This window comes from Mus pahari, chromosome 21, assembly GCF_900095145.1.
Source record: "Mus pahari chromosome 21, PAHARI_EIJ_v1.1, whole genome shotgun sequence".
NCBI lineage: Eukaryota > Metazoa > Chordata > Mammalia > Rodentia > Muridae > Mus > Mus pahari.
In genome coordinates, this window is record NC_034610.1 from 26,769,078 (window position 1) to 26,780,601 (window position 11,524).

The 11,524-nt window shown below is 49.7% G+C and overlaps 1 pseudogene; it reads left to right on the forward strand.

Moving 5' to 3' along the window:
- The first annotated feature begins 5,111 nt into the window (after positions 1-5,111).
- On the forward strand, positions 5,112-6,079 carry LOC110338365 (annotated as a pseudogene).
- The last annotated feature ends 5,445 nt before the right edge of the window (positions 6,080-11,524 follow it).

The following is an 11,524-nucleotide window of genomic DNA, read 5'->3' on the forward strand; positions in this document are numbered from 1 at the left end:
AGCCTGAATCGCTCTTCACTGCACAAGATCTCAGCAGCTGAGGCCTGAGGCCCACTGGCACCCTGGGGGTGGTTCCTGGATATCCCTGTAACCCAGTCTAAGCCGGCCGACCTCAGGGACCACCACACACAGTTGTGTGCTAGACAGACCCACCTGGGCCCGTGTCTTCTCTCTCTCTATTATTCACAGCATAGCTGGCTCCAGGACCTGAAACCAGGAGCTGGGTGGGGCTCACAGGTCTGCTTTGTTTGACATACATTGTGCACTTTAAACATGAGGGATTAAGTGCCAATGTCGATACTTAGTGAATTAATGTAAAAAAAATTTGATTTTGGTCTTTCAGGAAAAATGGGAAGATCATTGGCTAGGTTTAAGGCCTAACTGCCCCCTCTGGGTGTTCAGGCTCACTAGCTTCCCAGCGCCTGCTATTTGCTTGCAAATGTTTGGAGAAGGGGTTATAGCTCAGTCACCAGGGTTCTTAGAATCTCAGATATCACTGGGTAACAGTAAATTTTGATCAAAAGCCTCATGAGTGAGTGAGTAAGTGGAATTAGTGTGTGAATTAGTGAATAAGTGAAGAAATAAATGAAGGAGTGAAGAAATGAATGAATGAGTGAAGAAATGAACAAGTGAAGAAATGAATGAATAAATGAATGAGTGAAGAAATGAGTGAAGAAATGAAGAAAGGAAGAAATGAATGGATGAGTGGAGAAATGAATGAGTGAGTGAATGAATGAATGAGGAATTGAATGTGGCAATGGAGAGACAGGGAAAAGCCATGAATAAGATGGTCCTCAGAACCATGTGGTGGGGGAGGCCTGTTTCCTCTTCAGACTGACTTTGTAGGCTGCTGTGTGACTGGCCAGTCCTTGGCTGCTGAGGTCTCAGAGATCTAGTCCTGGGTGACAGACTGCTACAAGGCCCTTGATGTTCCTCCTGAGGTCTGGGAAGGCAGCCCGAGCCCATCTGCTCCAGCTCCACGGCTTGCCGTGGGAGCTTCTGCGCTGCCTTTTAATGGCCCGCTTTGTTCTTGGCTCGGTGCAGGCAGCCAGCCTGCTTGTCTGCTGAGCGGCCACATGCCAGTCATTAAGATAGCAGGCTGCCTGTGGAGCTGGACAGCTTCCATCACCGCAGCTCACTCGCCTAGGAAAGACCCCTTTCTTTCTGGGAAGGAGCCTGGTGACACAGGACTGTGCCTGCTGCCTTCTCTGTCACCAACTGTCAATTTGGACTTCAAGAGGAGTGTGTGTGTGTGCCTCTGAAGACAAGGAAGACGCAGCCACAGCCTGTTCTTGAAAGGTGCGTGACTCCTAACTATGGTGATGTTTTTCATTCTTTTCTTCAGCAAACCCAGGTCTGTGCTTGCCTCTACCCACCTGGACCAAGGCCAGCAGTTCTGTGTCCCTGGCAGATGTCCTGGGAACAGCAGATAGATGCACAGGAAGCATTTGCTGCATCCCCTTTAACCCTTCTGTTCTGCAAGTGGGACAGGGAGCATCGCTCTGGACCAGTGACCCCAAAATGCTTGTCCTTGTGGGGGAACACGGGTCTATCTCAACATGCGAAGCAGGTGGGAAGCTGGTAAACACAGCTTCTGGGCTCCGTCCCAAGTGCTGGGTCTTTCTTCTCTGGAGTTCATTCACATTAGTATGCAAAGCAGACCGGCTCTGATGAGGACACCCCCTACACACAGACACAGACACACAGACACAGACACAGACACAGACACACACACACACACACACACACACACACCCATTCCACCCCAAGCCTCCCTGCAGAGCCCTAACTGTCTAACCTCACTAACATGAATCAGAGTCCAGATGAGGTGAATAACATCCCAGATAAAGAGGCAGAATGGGACCCCGGATCATGCTCCGTACCACTGCGCTGCTCTGCCTGCATGGACCCAAGTGGGAGGCAGAAGCAATGCCCTGTGTCACTCCTGATGGGCTGGTTAGAGGAAGGGACACTTTGGGGGAGCATGCAGGGAAAACCCCATAGCCAAGAGACTGAGGATGGCCTGTAAGCTACCCCTGAGCCCCAATTTTGTATGAGCAAGGAGAATTTAGAGACAGGGCTCCCCTGTAGACCGAGGCTGGCCTCACACTACACTCCAAGGGACAGTGGAGTGGTCCCAGGAGGCTGGGCTGGAATCAACCTCCCGTGTGCTCTGAGATACATGTTGGGGCTCCACTGTTGAGAACTCCCTCCCAAGGACAGGTTTCCTGCAGCCCTTGTAGCCTGACACTGACCCTGGGTGGATTGCTGGCACTACTTCCTGGTCCAGGAACTCAGCTCCTATAGGAAGAGCCTCTGCGCTCTTCCAAAGGTCTCCTTTGCATGCCGAGGGAAAGGAGATGCCCACTATGCTACAGGAAGTCTGGATGTCTCTTCTCATTGTGTGAACAGACAAGGGTGATCATCATTCTGCTTGTGTTTATATGTGGCCCAGCAAGTGACCAAGCTTCCAGTTCCTACTCCCCACAAGCTTCCTGTGGCTTCCCCAGTAAAGAACCAGCAACCAAAGAGAGATGGAGGACATGGCAGACATAGGTCCTTTTCATTGGCTTTTAAAGGGTGTGTCTCTTTGTGTATGTGCATGTTTGTGTGTGTGCGTGTGTGTCTGTGCATGTGTTTGTGTATGTATGCATGTGTATCTGTGTGTGTCTGTATATATGTACATGTGTATATATGTATGTGTGTCTGTGTGTGTGTATACGTGTGTGCATATATGTGTGTATCTGTGTGCTCTGCATGTGTGCATATGTGTCTTTGTGTATATGTGTGTTTCTGTGTATGTGCATGAGTATGTGTATATGTATGCATGTGTATCTGTATATATGTACGTTTGTATATATGTGTGTGTCTGTGTGTGTGCATGTATATGTATTTATGTGTGAATATATAGATATAGATATAAATATAGATAGATAGATAGATATGTCTCTCTGTGTGTGCATATGTGTGTGTCACTGTGTGTTTCTGCATAGATATGTATATGTGGGTGTGTATGTGTGTGTTTGTGTGTGCAAGGTGTGGCTGCTCTAGAGTGGAGAGGTGTGTATGTGTGCATGTGTGTCTGTGTGTGTCTGTATATATGCACATGTGTATGTCTATGTGTATATGTGTGTGTATACATGTGCATATTTGTGTGTGTCTGTGTGTATCTGTGTAAGTGTATGTGTGTGTGTGTGTGTGTGTATGTGTGTGTGTGTGTGTGCGTGCGCGCAGGATGTAGCTGCTCAAGAATAGAGAGGAGGAGCCCTTGAGGGGCCATTGTACGAAGTTCTGAGGTGAGGCACAGGCTGCTGTTGGAAACCTGAGGAGATTGAAGATGTCAAGATCATGGGGCATTTGTTAAGAACTGTGGGCATGGAGTGGGTCATTCCAGGAAAGAATTTGTGTGCCTGCTGTCTGACAGGCCGAGCAGGCTGCTCAAGCCTTCTGGACCCATCTGACTTCGTTACAATCCAGATGCTGAGCACGGAGCTGCGGGGTTGGTGTTTTCTGGGCTGGGTTTTTTTGTCTTGTTTCGGGTTGATCATCTCTTGCTGTACCTCCATGCCTCCATTTTGGAATAGGAATATTCACTTTGTATCATTATATGTTGGAAGTGTGGTGGTTTGAAGGAAATGTCCCCATCAGTCTCAGGCATTTGAATACTCCTCCCTAGTTGGAGGCTGTTTGGGAAGGATTAGGGGGTGTGGTCTTGCTGGAGAAAGTGTGTCACTGGGGGAGGGTTTTGAAGCTTCAATAGAGCCACACCATTCTCCTTAGCTCTCCTCTGTCTCCTGCTTGTGGTTCAGGATGTGAGCTCTCAGCGGCTCCTCCAATGCCATACCTGTGGGCCTGCCTGCCTCCCTGCCTGCCTGCTGCCTGCCTGCCTGCCTGCCTGCTGCCTGCCTGCCTGCCTGCCTGCCGCCATGCTCCCTATTAACAGGGTCATAGACTCTTACAGCTCAGGAAATGTAAACTCCAAATAAACACTTTCTTGTATAAGCCACCTTTTATCACAGCAGCAGAAAAAGAAGCTAATACAGGGGTAGCTGGTTTCTCATTCATAACAATACAATTAAAAGACTTTGGACGTTTAAACTGTTGTGGGATATCTGAGGTTGGACTGGATGCAATTTACATTATTAAGGCACTGATAGTCTAAGAGGCTTAGGGGTGGGAAGTTATGGCTTAAAGCTGATGAGTTTGGGTGTCAAGTTGGGGTTATGATAATTAGTGTTAATTATCGGCTTGGTATGAACTAGAGTCACACAGGCCACGAACTGTTAGCATCCCTGTGAAGAATGGCTTCTGGGCAAGCTTGTGAATTCTCTTGCTTAGGTTAAGTGGGAAGATACATCCTACTTGTAGGAGGGGTAGTTCCCTGGGCAGGGATCTAGGACTGTGTACAAAAGGAGAAACTGAGCTAAGTGTAAGCTTTCATTCTTCTCTGCATGCTGACTGTGGATGTCATGGGAGCAGCCTCCACAAGCTCCTGCAGCCCTGAGTCCTCTGCCATGATGGACTGTGCAGCCTTGAACTGTGAGCCAAGATGAACCCTTTCTCCTTGATGTTGTTTCTGCCAGAGAATATTATCACAGAACCTGGAAAAGAAAGAAAGATGCCATGTAGCCGTTAATTAGTTAAACTACTTGATGCTTCTGGTGGGGTATGCATGCATGCTACACCCACCCAAGCCAGCTCATTTTAATATGCCTTGACTAGCTCAATGGTTGAGCATTTCTAAACCTCCCCGTGGCTAGTACACACCTCTCCGATATTCCTGGCTTCTAAATCTATGTTTTATCTTTGTTGCCCTGTTGTTTTTTGGGCAGTTCCTCCCATAGGGCTGCCTTTCCTTTCCACATAATTGTTGGATACTTTCTCTCCTACAGCTCTTAAATCTGACCCCTCTCCCTCTGAGTCATGGAGGTTGATTCTCCTATTCTTCTCCCTCTCTCCCTAGGTTCCTTGCCCATGCCATTTAAAAGTCCCACCTCTGTCTCCCTGCCAGACATTGACAATTCTTTATTACAAATTGAAGCCAGCTCTTACCTCTCTGTCCGGGACCGGATCTGCATCTCCCAGCGGGCCGGGGTCGTTCTAACGGCCGGTCCACTCCTCCAGGGTCTGTCACCGCTGGAAGAGGCTAGTGGATGACCGGTGGCTGTGGCGACAAGTCGACCTGACGCTCTACACGATGCGGCCGAAAGTCATGTGGCACCTCCTGCGCCGATACATGGCCTCCCGGCTCTACTCGTTGCGCATGGGTGGCTACCTGTTTTCTGGCTCTCAGGCCCCACAGCTGTCCCCTGCCTTGATGCAGGCCCTGGGTCTGAAATGCCCCAATCTGAAGCGCCTGTGCCTGCACGTGGCTGACCTGAGCATGGTGCCTATCACCAGTCTCCCTAGCACCCTGAGGACCCTGGAGCTGTACAGCTGCGAAATCTCCATGATCTGGTTGCAGAAAGAGCAGGACCCCACGGTGCTGCCTCTGCTGGAATGCATCGTGCTGGATCGAGTGCCGGCCTTCAGCGACGAGCGCCTGCAGGGCCTTACCCGCTTCCGAGCCCTACGCTTGCTGGTGCTGGGCGGCACCTACCGGGTCACTGAGACCGGGCTAGATACCAGCCTGCAGGAGCTCAGCTACCTGCAAAGGCTTGAGGTGCTGGGCTGCACCCTGTCGGCTGACAGCACCCTGCTGACCATCAGCCGCCACCTTCCAGATGTGCGGAAGATTCGGCTGACCGTTGGGGGCCTCTCGGCCCAGGGCCTGAACTTCCTGGAGGGAATGCCTGTCTTGGAGAGTTTGTGCTTCCAGGGTCCCCTTATCACCCCAGAAATGCCCACACCCGCTCAGATTGTGTCCTCCTGCCTCACCATGCCTAAGCTCAGAGTGCTTGAGGTGCAAGGGCTGGGCTGGGAGGGTCAGGAAGCAGAGAAGATCCTGTGCAAGGGCCTGCCCCGCTGCATAGTTATCGTCAGGGCTTGTCCCAAAGAATCCATGGATTGGTGGATGTGAGGGCATCACCTATCCATCTCTGGAACCTAACCTAGCTTGGAGAGTGACCTCCAAGCAAACTGAAGCATGTGAATTCATCAGGCGTGAGGGAACTGGAGGTGTCAAGGAAAGGAAGCTAGGACCTTGGGGCTTCCTGAGCTGGGGTTATCTGTAATCTGGGTCACCTCAGACTTGTTATCAAGCCTCTGGAAGGCTTCATTCACACATTTAGGAATAGGCATCATAACTACCTCATGATTCGTTTTTAAATCTTTAACACCTCCCTCTCTTTTTTTCTAGTCCCTGGGACTCAAACCCATGGCCTTAAGTCTGGTAGAGAAGCACTGTTGTGCTGCTGAGCCGCCCTGGGGCCCTGGGAAGCCTTAACAGACCCCAGAGACCTTAGAGAAGGGTCATTTTCAGGTGGAGATGCGTGGGGTTCAGGGCTCTGAGGTCGGCCTGGTTTTCTACCTACATGGTTGAGAGGCATAGAGGGCAGGGGAGCATGCTCTCGGATTGTCCTAGCTTTCTAGAAGGTTCTCAGTAACATTTACTGTATTTTGTATCCTGCCTTTTTCAAGTTTTCTACAGTATATATTTTACTATTAAAGAAAAATAATGGTTTTCAAAAAAAAAAAAAAAAAAAGATCGAAGCCAGCTGGGAACAAGGGCCCTCAGCATCTGGAAGCATAGCTTTTGGGAGCCGAATTAAGACAAAGCATTAGAACCAATCCCCAACAGTGCCAGCTACCCAGTACCAGCCCATGCTTGATTTTTTTCCCACGGTCCCTGTATTGATCACTTTCCCATTGCTGTGGTAAAACTACCACGATCAAGGTGACTTAGAGAAGAGACTAGTGATCTGCACCCAGAGCATTCGAGCCTATGCTGCACCCAGAGCATTCGAGCCTATGCTGCACCCAGAGCATTCGAGCCTATGCTNCTGCACCCAGAGCATTCGAGCCTATGCTGCACCCAGAGCATTCGAGCCTATGCTGCACCCAGAGCATTCGAGCCTATGCTACACCCAGAGCATTTGAGTCTATTCTGCACCCAGAGCATTCGAGCCTATACTGCACCCAGAGCATTCGAGCCTATGCTGCACCCAGAGCATTCGAGCCTATGCTACACCCAGAGCATTCGAGCCTATTCTGCACCCAGAGCATTCGAGCCTATGCTGCACCCAGAGCATTCGAGCCTATGCTGCACCCAGAGCATTCGAGTTTATGCTGGTGCAGCATAGCAGCAGGTGGCGGGCATGGCAGCAAGAACTAAAGCTTGGATTCTGAACCTCAAACGTGAAGCAAGAGAGAAACTGAAGTAGGTGGGGTTTCTGCTCTCCAAACTTTCCCCCAGTGATGTAAGGCTGTACCACCTAACCCCCCCCAAACAGCGCCACCCTCTGGAGACCAAGTGTTCAAATGTCTGAGACCATAGGGACATTCTCAACTGTACTATTCCATTCCCTTAGTACTTCTCCACAGGTGGTTGGTTTGACTGATGTTTGTCTAATTCTGCATTTGGTCTTTGTGTCTCTTAATTTTCTTCTTAATCTAGACCAGTTCTTCACTTTTCTTCCATGCTAAGGCCTATCCAAGAACCCAAGCAAAGTCTCCTGCTTGGAATACCTCTCTCTGCAGGTCATACTGTTAACTGGCTGCCCTGCCCTACTTCCTTGGGTTGAAAAGGAAAAATTTATTGGTGTCTTGTGGCTCTGGAGTCACACTCACTTCCACAAATGTGGACAATCATCAGTTAATTCATGCAGTGGCTACTTGATACTACACTCTGCCAGAGTGAATGCTGGCCCCAGGACATCCAACTTCCCAGAGACAGTTGCCTTAGTGGCCTGAGGCTCACTGGTGATCGGAGATGGCCACCTGAGTAATGGCTTCCAGAGTGCTTGCAGAGGGCCAGTTCCCACTTTCTACACCTACCCTGAATTTGTTAACCAACTGCTAGCAAAGAAGAGCTGTCCATATCATTTGCTTCAAACTTACAAGACACAGAAGGACCTGAGGAGTGCACAGTTCCCTCCCCTACCCCCTTAACTAGCAATTGTCCGAGGGAGGAGTTAGCCCCGAGGGAGGAGTTAGCCGGCACAGACATGATCGCCAACAGTCGGAAGTGAGATCAAACCTTTTTCATTAATTTTTGGTATCGTGGGAATGAACTGGGGGTGCACACATGCTCGTGTGTGTGTGTGTGTGTGTGTGTGTGTGTGTGTGCGCGCGCGCGCAGGCAGGGTGCCTGGACCGCCAGAGAAGGTCTCCTCAGCTCAGTGCCCTAGATCATGACCTCTACCTTGTCTCTGCTCCATTCCTTAACCTTTTGCATAACCCGAATCCTGTGCACCCCCCTTTCTTCCTTTGCTCAGCCACAGCAGGTGAGTTAGCTGTTCAACTGCTTCATGGCTGCCAAGCAGCCAGGACTCCCAGCCTCCTCAGGAACATGGAAATAAAAGTTCTGTGTTTAACCATGAAGTCCCAGGTCCTGATCACACCTACGGTTCTCATTTGCTACTTAACCAATTAGATCCCACACGGGCATGCTTTTCTCGGACAATAATAACTGGGATACTTTCTCAGAACTGTTGATTTTCCATAAAGGGGGGGACCCCAATGGCAGAAACTATGCTGATAGTGGGGACTGATGCAGTGTTGCCCATCCATTGCCTCTGCAGTTCTCCCCTCTGAAGATGTAGCCCACTAAAAAAAAGTCCAATCTGAACACCACTCTCACATCATTTGAAATAAATCTTTTTTCCCCCTTTGCTTGGTTATTGTATAAATATTGTATAAGCTTTATTTTGTTGGCTTCTTTTTAAAGGATACTTTGTTTTAAAGCTGAAGATTATTATTATTATTATTATTATTATTATTATTATTTAAACGTGGAGAACAGCCACGCGGTTCTGGCGTCAACCTCTACAGCCAAGTACATTTGGGAAAGTTAAACTCTATCTCCCTGGTGCTCCTAAGTCACTATTTTTTATTAGCTTCTTATTTATCTTTTTAGGTCATCTTTGCAACTATAAATAGCCTCGTGTGTATTCACGTCTGCCCTTTTCCACACAAACAATGGCACGCCACGTATCACACCCTGCCTCGTCACAACAGATCTGGAACATGCTCCCCTCTCTGGAGTGGCAGGGGCGCCATAGAGGCAGCCCGGCAGGGTTTGCTGTGTGGATGCTGGTAGTGAGGCACTCCCTGGACTTCAAGGCATCTCTGCTACTGACAGGGTAAGTGTCAACCTTTGTTCCAGACTCTGACCAACTGGGGGACTCTGGACTTGGCTCACACGCCTTACCCTGCTAAGCTTTCTTCTTTGTTTCTTATTTTTATCTTATGTGTATGGGTGTCTTTCCTGCACATATGTTTGTGCACTGTGTATATATAATCAGTACCCTCAGAGACCAGATCTTCCTGGGACTGGAGTTCCAGACGGCTGTGAAGAGCTACATGGGTTCTGGGACTCGAACCCAGGTCCTCTGGAAGAGCAGCCAGTGCTCTTAACCACTGAACCGTCTCTCTAAGCCCTACTCTCTGAAGTTTTGTGGCATGGTCTACTGGCCCCCAAATTCATGTCCACTTGAGCCCATGAATATGAGTTTGTGACATTGTGACATCGTGAATGTGAGTGTGTTGGCCTTGGAAGAATTGCTCAGGTAAGGGTGAGGTCACCCTGAGCTCACCAGGGGGGGTCATGTGAGAACTGAGGTAGGGACTGTTGGGAGGTGGGATGAGCCAGGACACCAGGGTCATGGAGAGCACTAGAGGACACTGAAGAGACAGGAATGGGGTCTCTCTGGAGTTGTCAGGAACACCTTGTCCTCCTATGGCTGACCTGGGCCCCTGGGTTAGAGAATGGAGGGAGAAGGCTTTCCCCGTTGTGTATCATGGTCCTGAGGCCCAGGTGAGGGACTAGCTCCTTCTCAACACCCCAGGGTGGTGTGTTCTCTAGGGATTTAGAGAACATGCTGCAAAGGTGATATTCTAGGGGCCTGGAGAGATGGCTCAGTGGTTAAGAGCACTGCCTGCTCTTCCAGAGGTCCTGAGTTTAATTCCCAGCAACCACAAGGTGGCTCACAACCATCCGTAATGAGATCTGACGCCCTCTTCTGGCACACAGGGATACATGCAGGTAGAGTGCTCATATACATTAAATAAATATTTTTTTTTAAGGTGACATTGCATGGAAGCCTGATTAAAGCTGGGGCAGGGTAGCAGACATGAGTGACATTCTCTAGTGTCTTTTTCTGACTGGCAGAAGGGGCTTCCAAGGTAGCATTAGGGCTGACATGAGAATCAGTCACACTCATAAAACATGCAGGTCACAGGGAGGTCAACATGGGCTTATGGAGTAGTGGCCTCAGGGTGGCGGGGCACCTAATAGGAAATGCCACAGCTGCCTAGTGATTCGGATGGTGGGGCTGGAGGCTCTCAGGAAGGCCTGAATCTGGTCACTTTATATGGGTTCCCAGCCTTCCCTATAAGTGTTTCTGAAGTTTTATAGACATAGAATTTGTGGGACCATGTGCTCATCAGCGTTCTTTAATGCCTGCTCAGTCTTTCTTTTCTTGTGGCTGACTGAAAAGCTAGTAGGATTGAGAGATGCCTGAGGTACATTGAGACAGCCTAATGTTTGCCTTCTGAGCAGGACTCTGGGTGAGCTGGGGTCCCCTAGGCCATCACAGTGTTGTTGGTCCTTCCTCCTCTGGCACAGGAGGAGTTACAGACTGAGGATCTGGGAGGGGGTAGAGGCAGGTGAGTGGACAGACACATAGACAAGCAGACAGACAGAGGGCAGAGTCACGAGGGCAGATTAGAGTCATCACAGAGAATGGCAGAAAGGAGTGAGAGAATGTTGGGAAGGTGGGGAGGAGAGAGGGGACAGGGGCAGGGACAGGGAACGGGGGGGGGGGGAGGGGAACAGGAAGGGAGAGGGGGAGGGAGCTGGAGTGGCGGGCAGTCCTTTTATTTACAACCCACACCTGGCCTGGTGCTCCTGGCAGCAACAGGTAATGTCGTGATGACGTATGACTTGATGACGTGTGATGTGATGACATAAGCCAGCCTTGCTCGGTCCCTGGGAGGAGCCTAGGGGAATGTGAGCTAACAGTGTTACGATGTGCCCTTGAAGGAATGCATGGGATGGTGCAGATGAGAAAGCTGGACACAACCTGCTTGCTCAGGACGAGGGGAACGTTCTGGAGTAACAGGTCTGCCTGAGCGCCTAAAACTATCAAAGGCGTCGTCTTGGTTACTTTTGTTTTGCTGTGATAAAACACCAAGAACAAGGCAACTTATCAAAGGAAGGGGTCCGGTTGGCTATGGTTTCAGATGGTCACAGTCCATGACGCTGGAATGAAGGGACAGCAAAGAGCTCACGTCTCAATTCACAGCCACACACTTGCTTGACCTCAAAGCTTGTCCCCCAGTGACATACCTCCTCTAACAATCCCATACCTCCTAACCCTTTCCAAAGTTTCGCCAGCTGGGAATCAAGTATTTAAATATATGA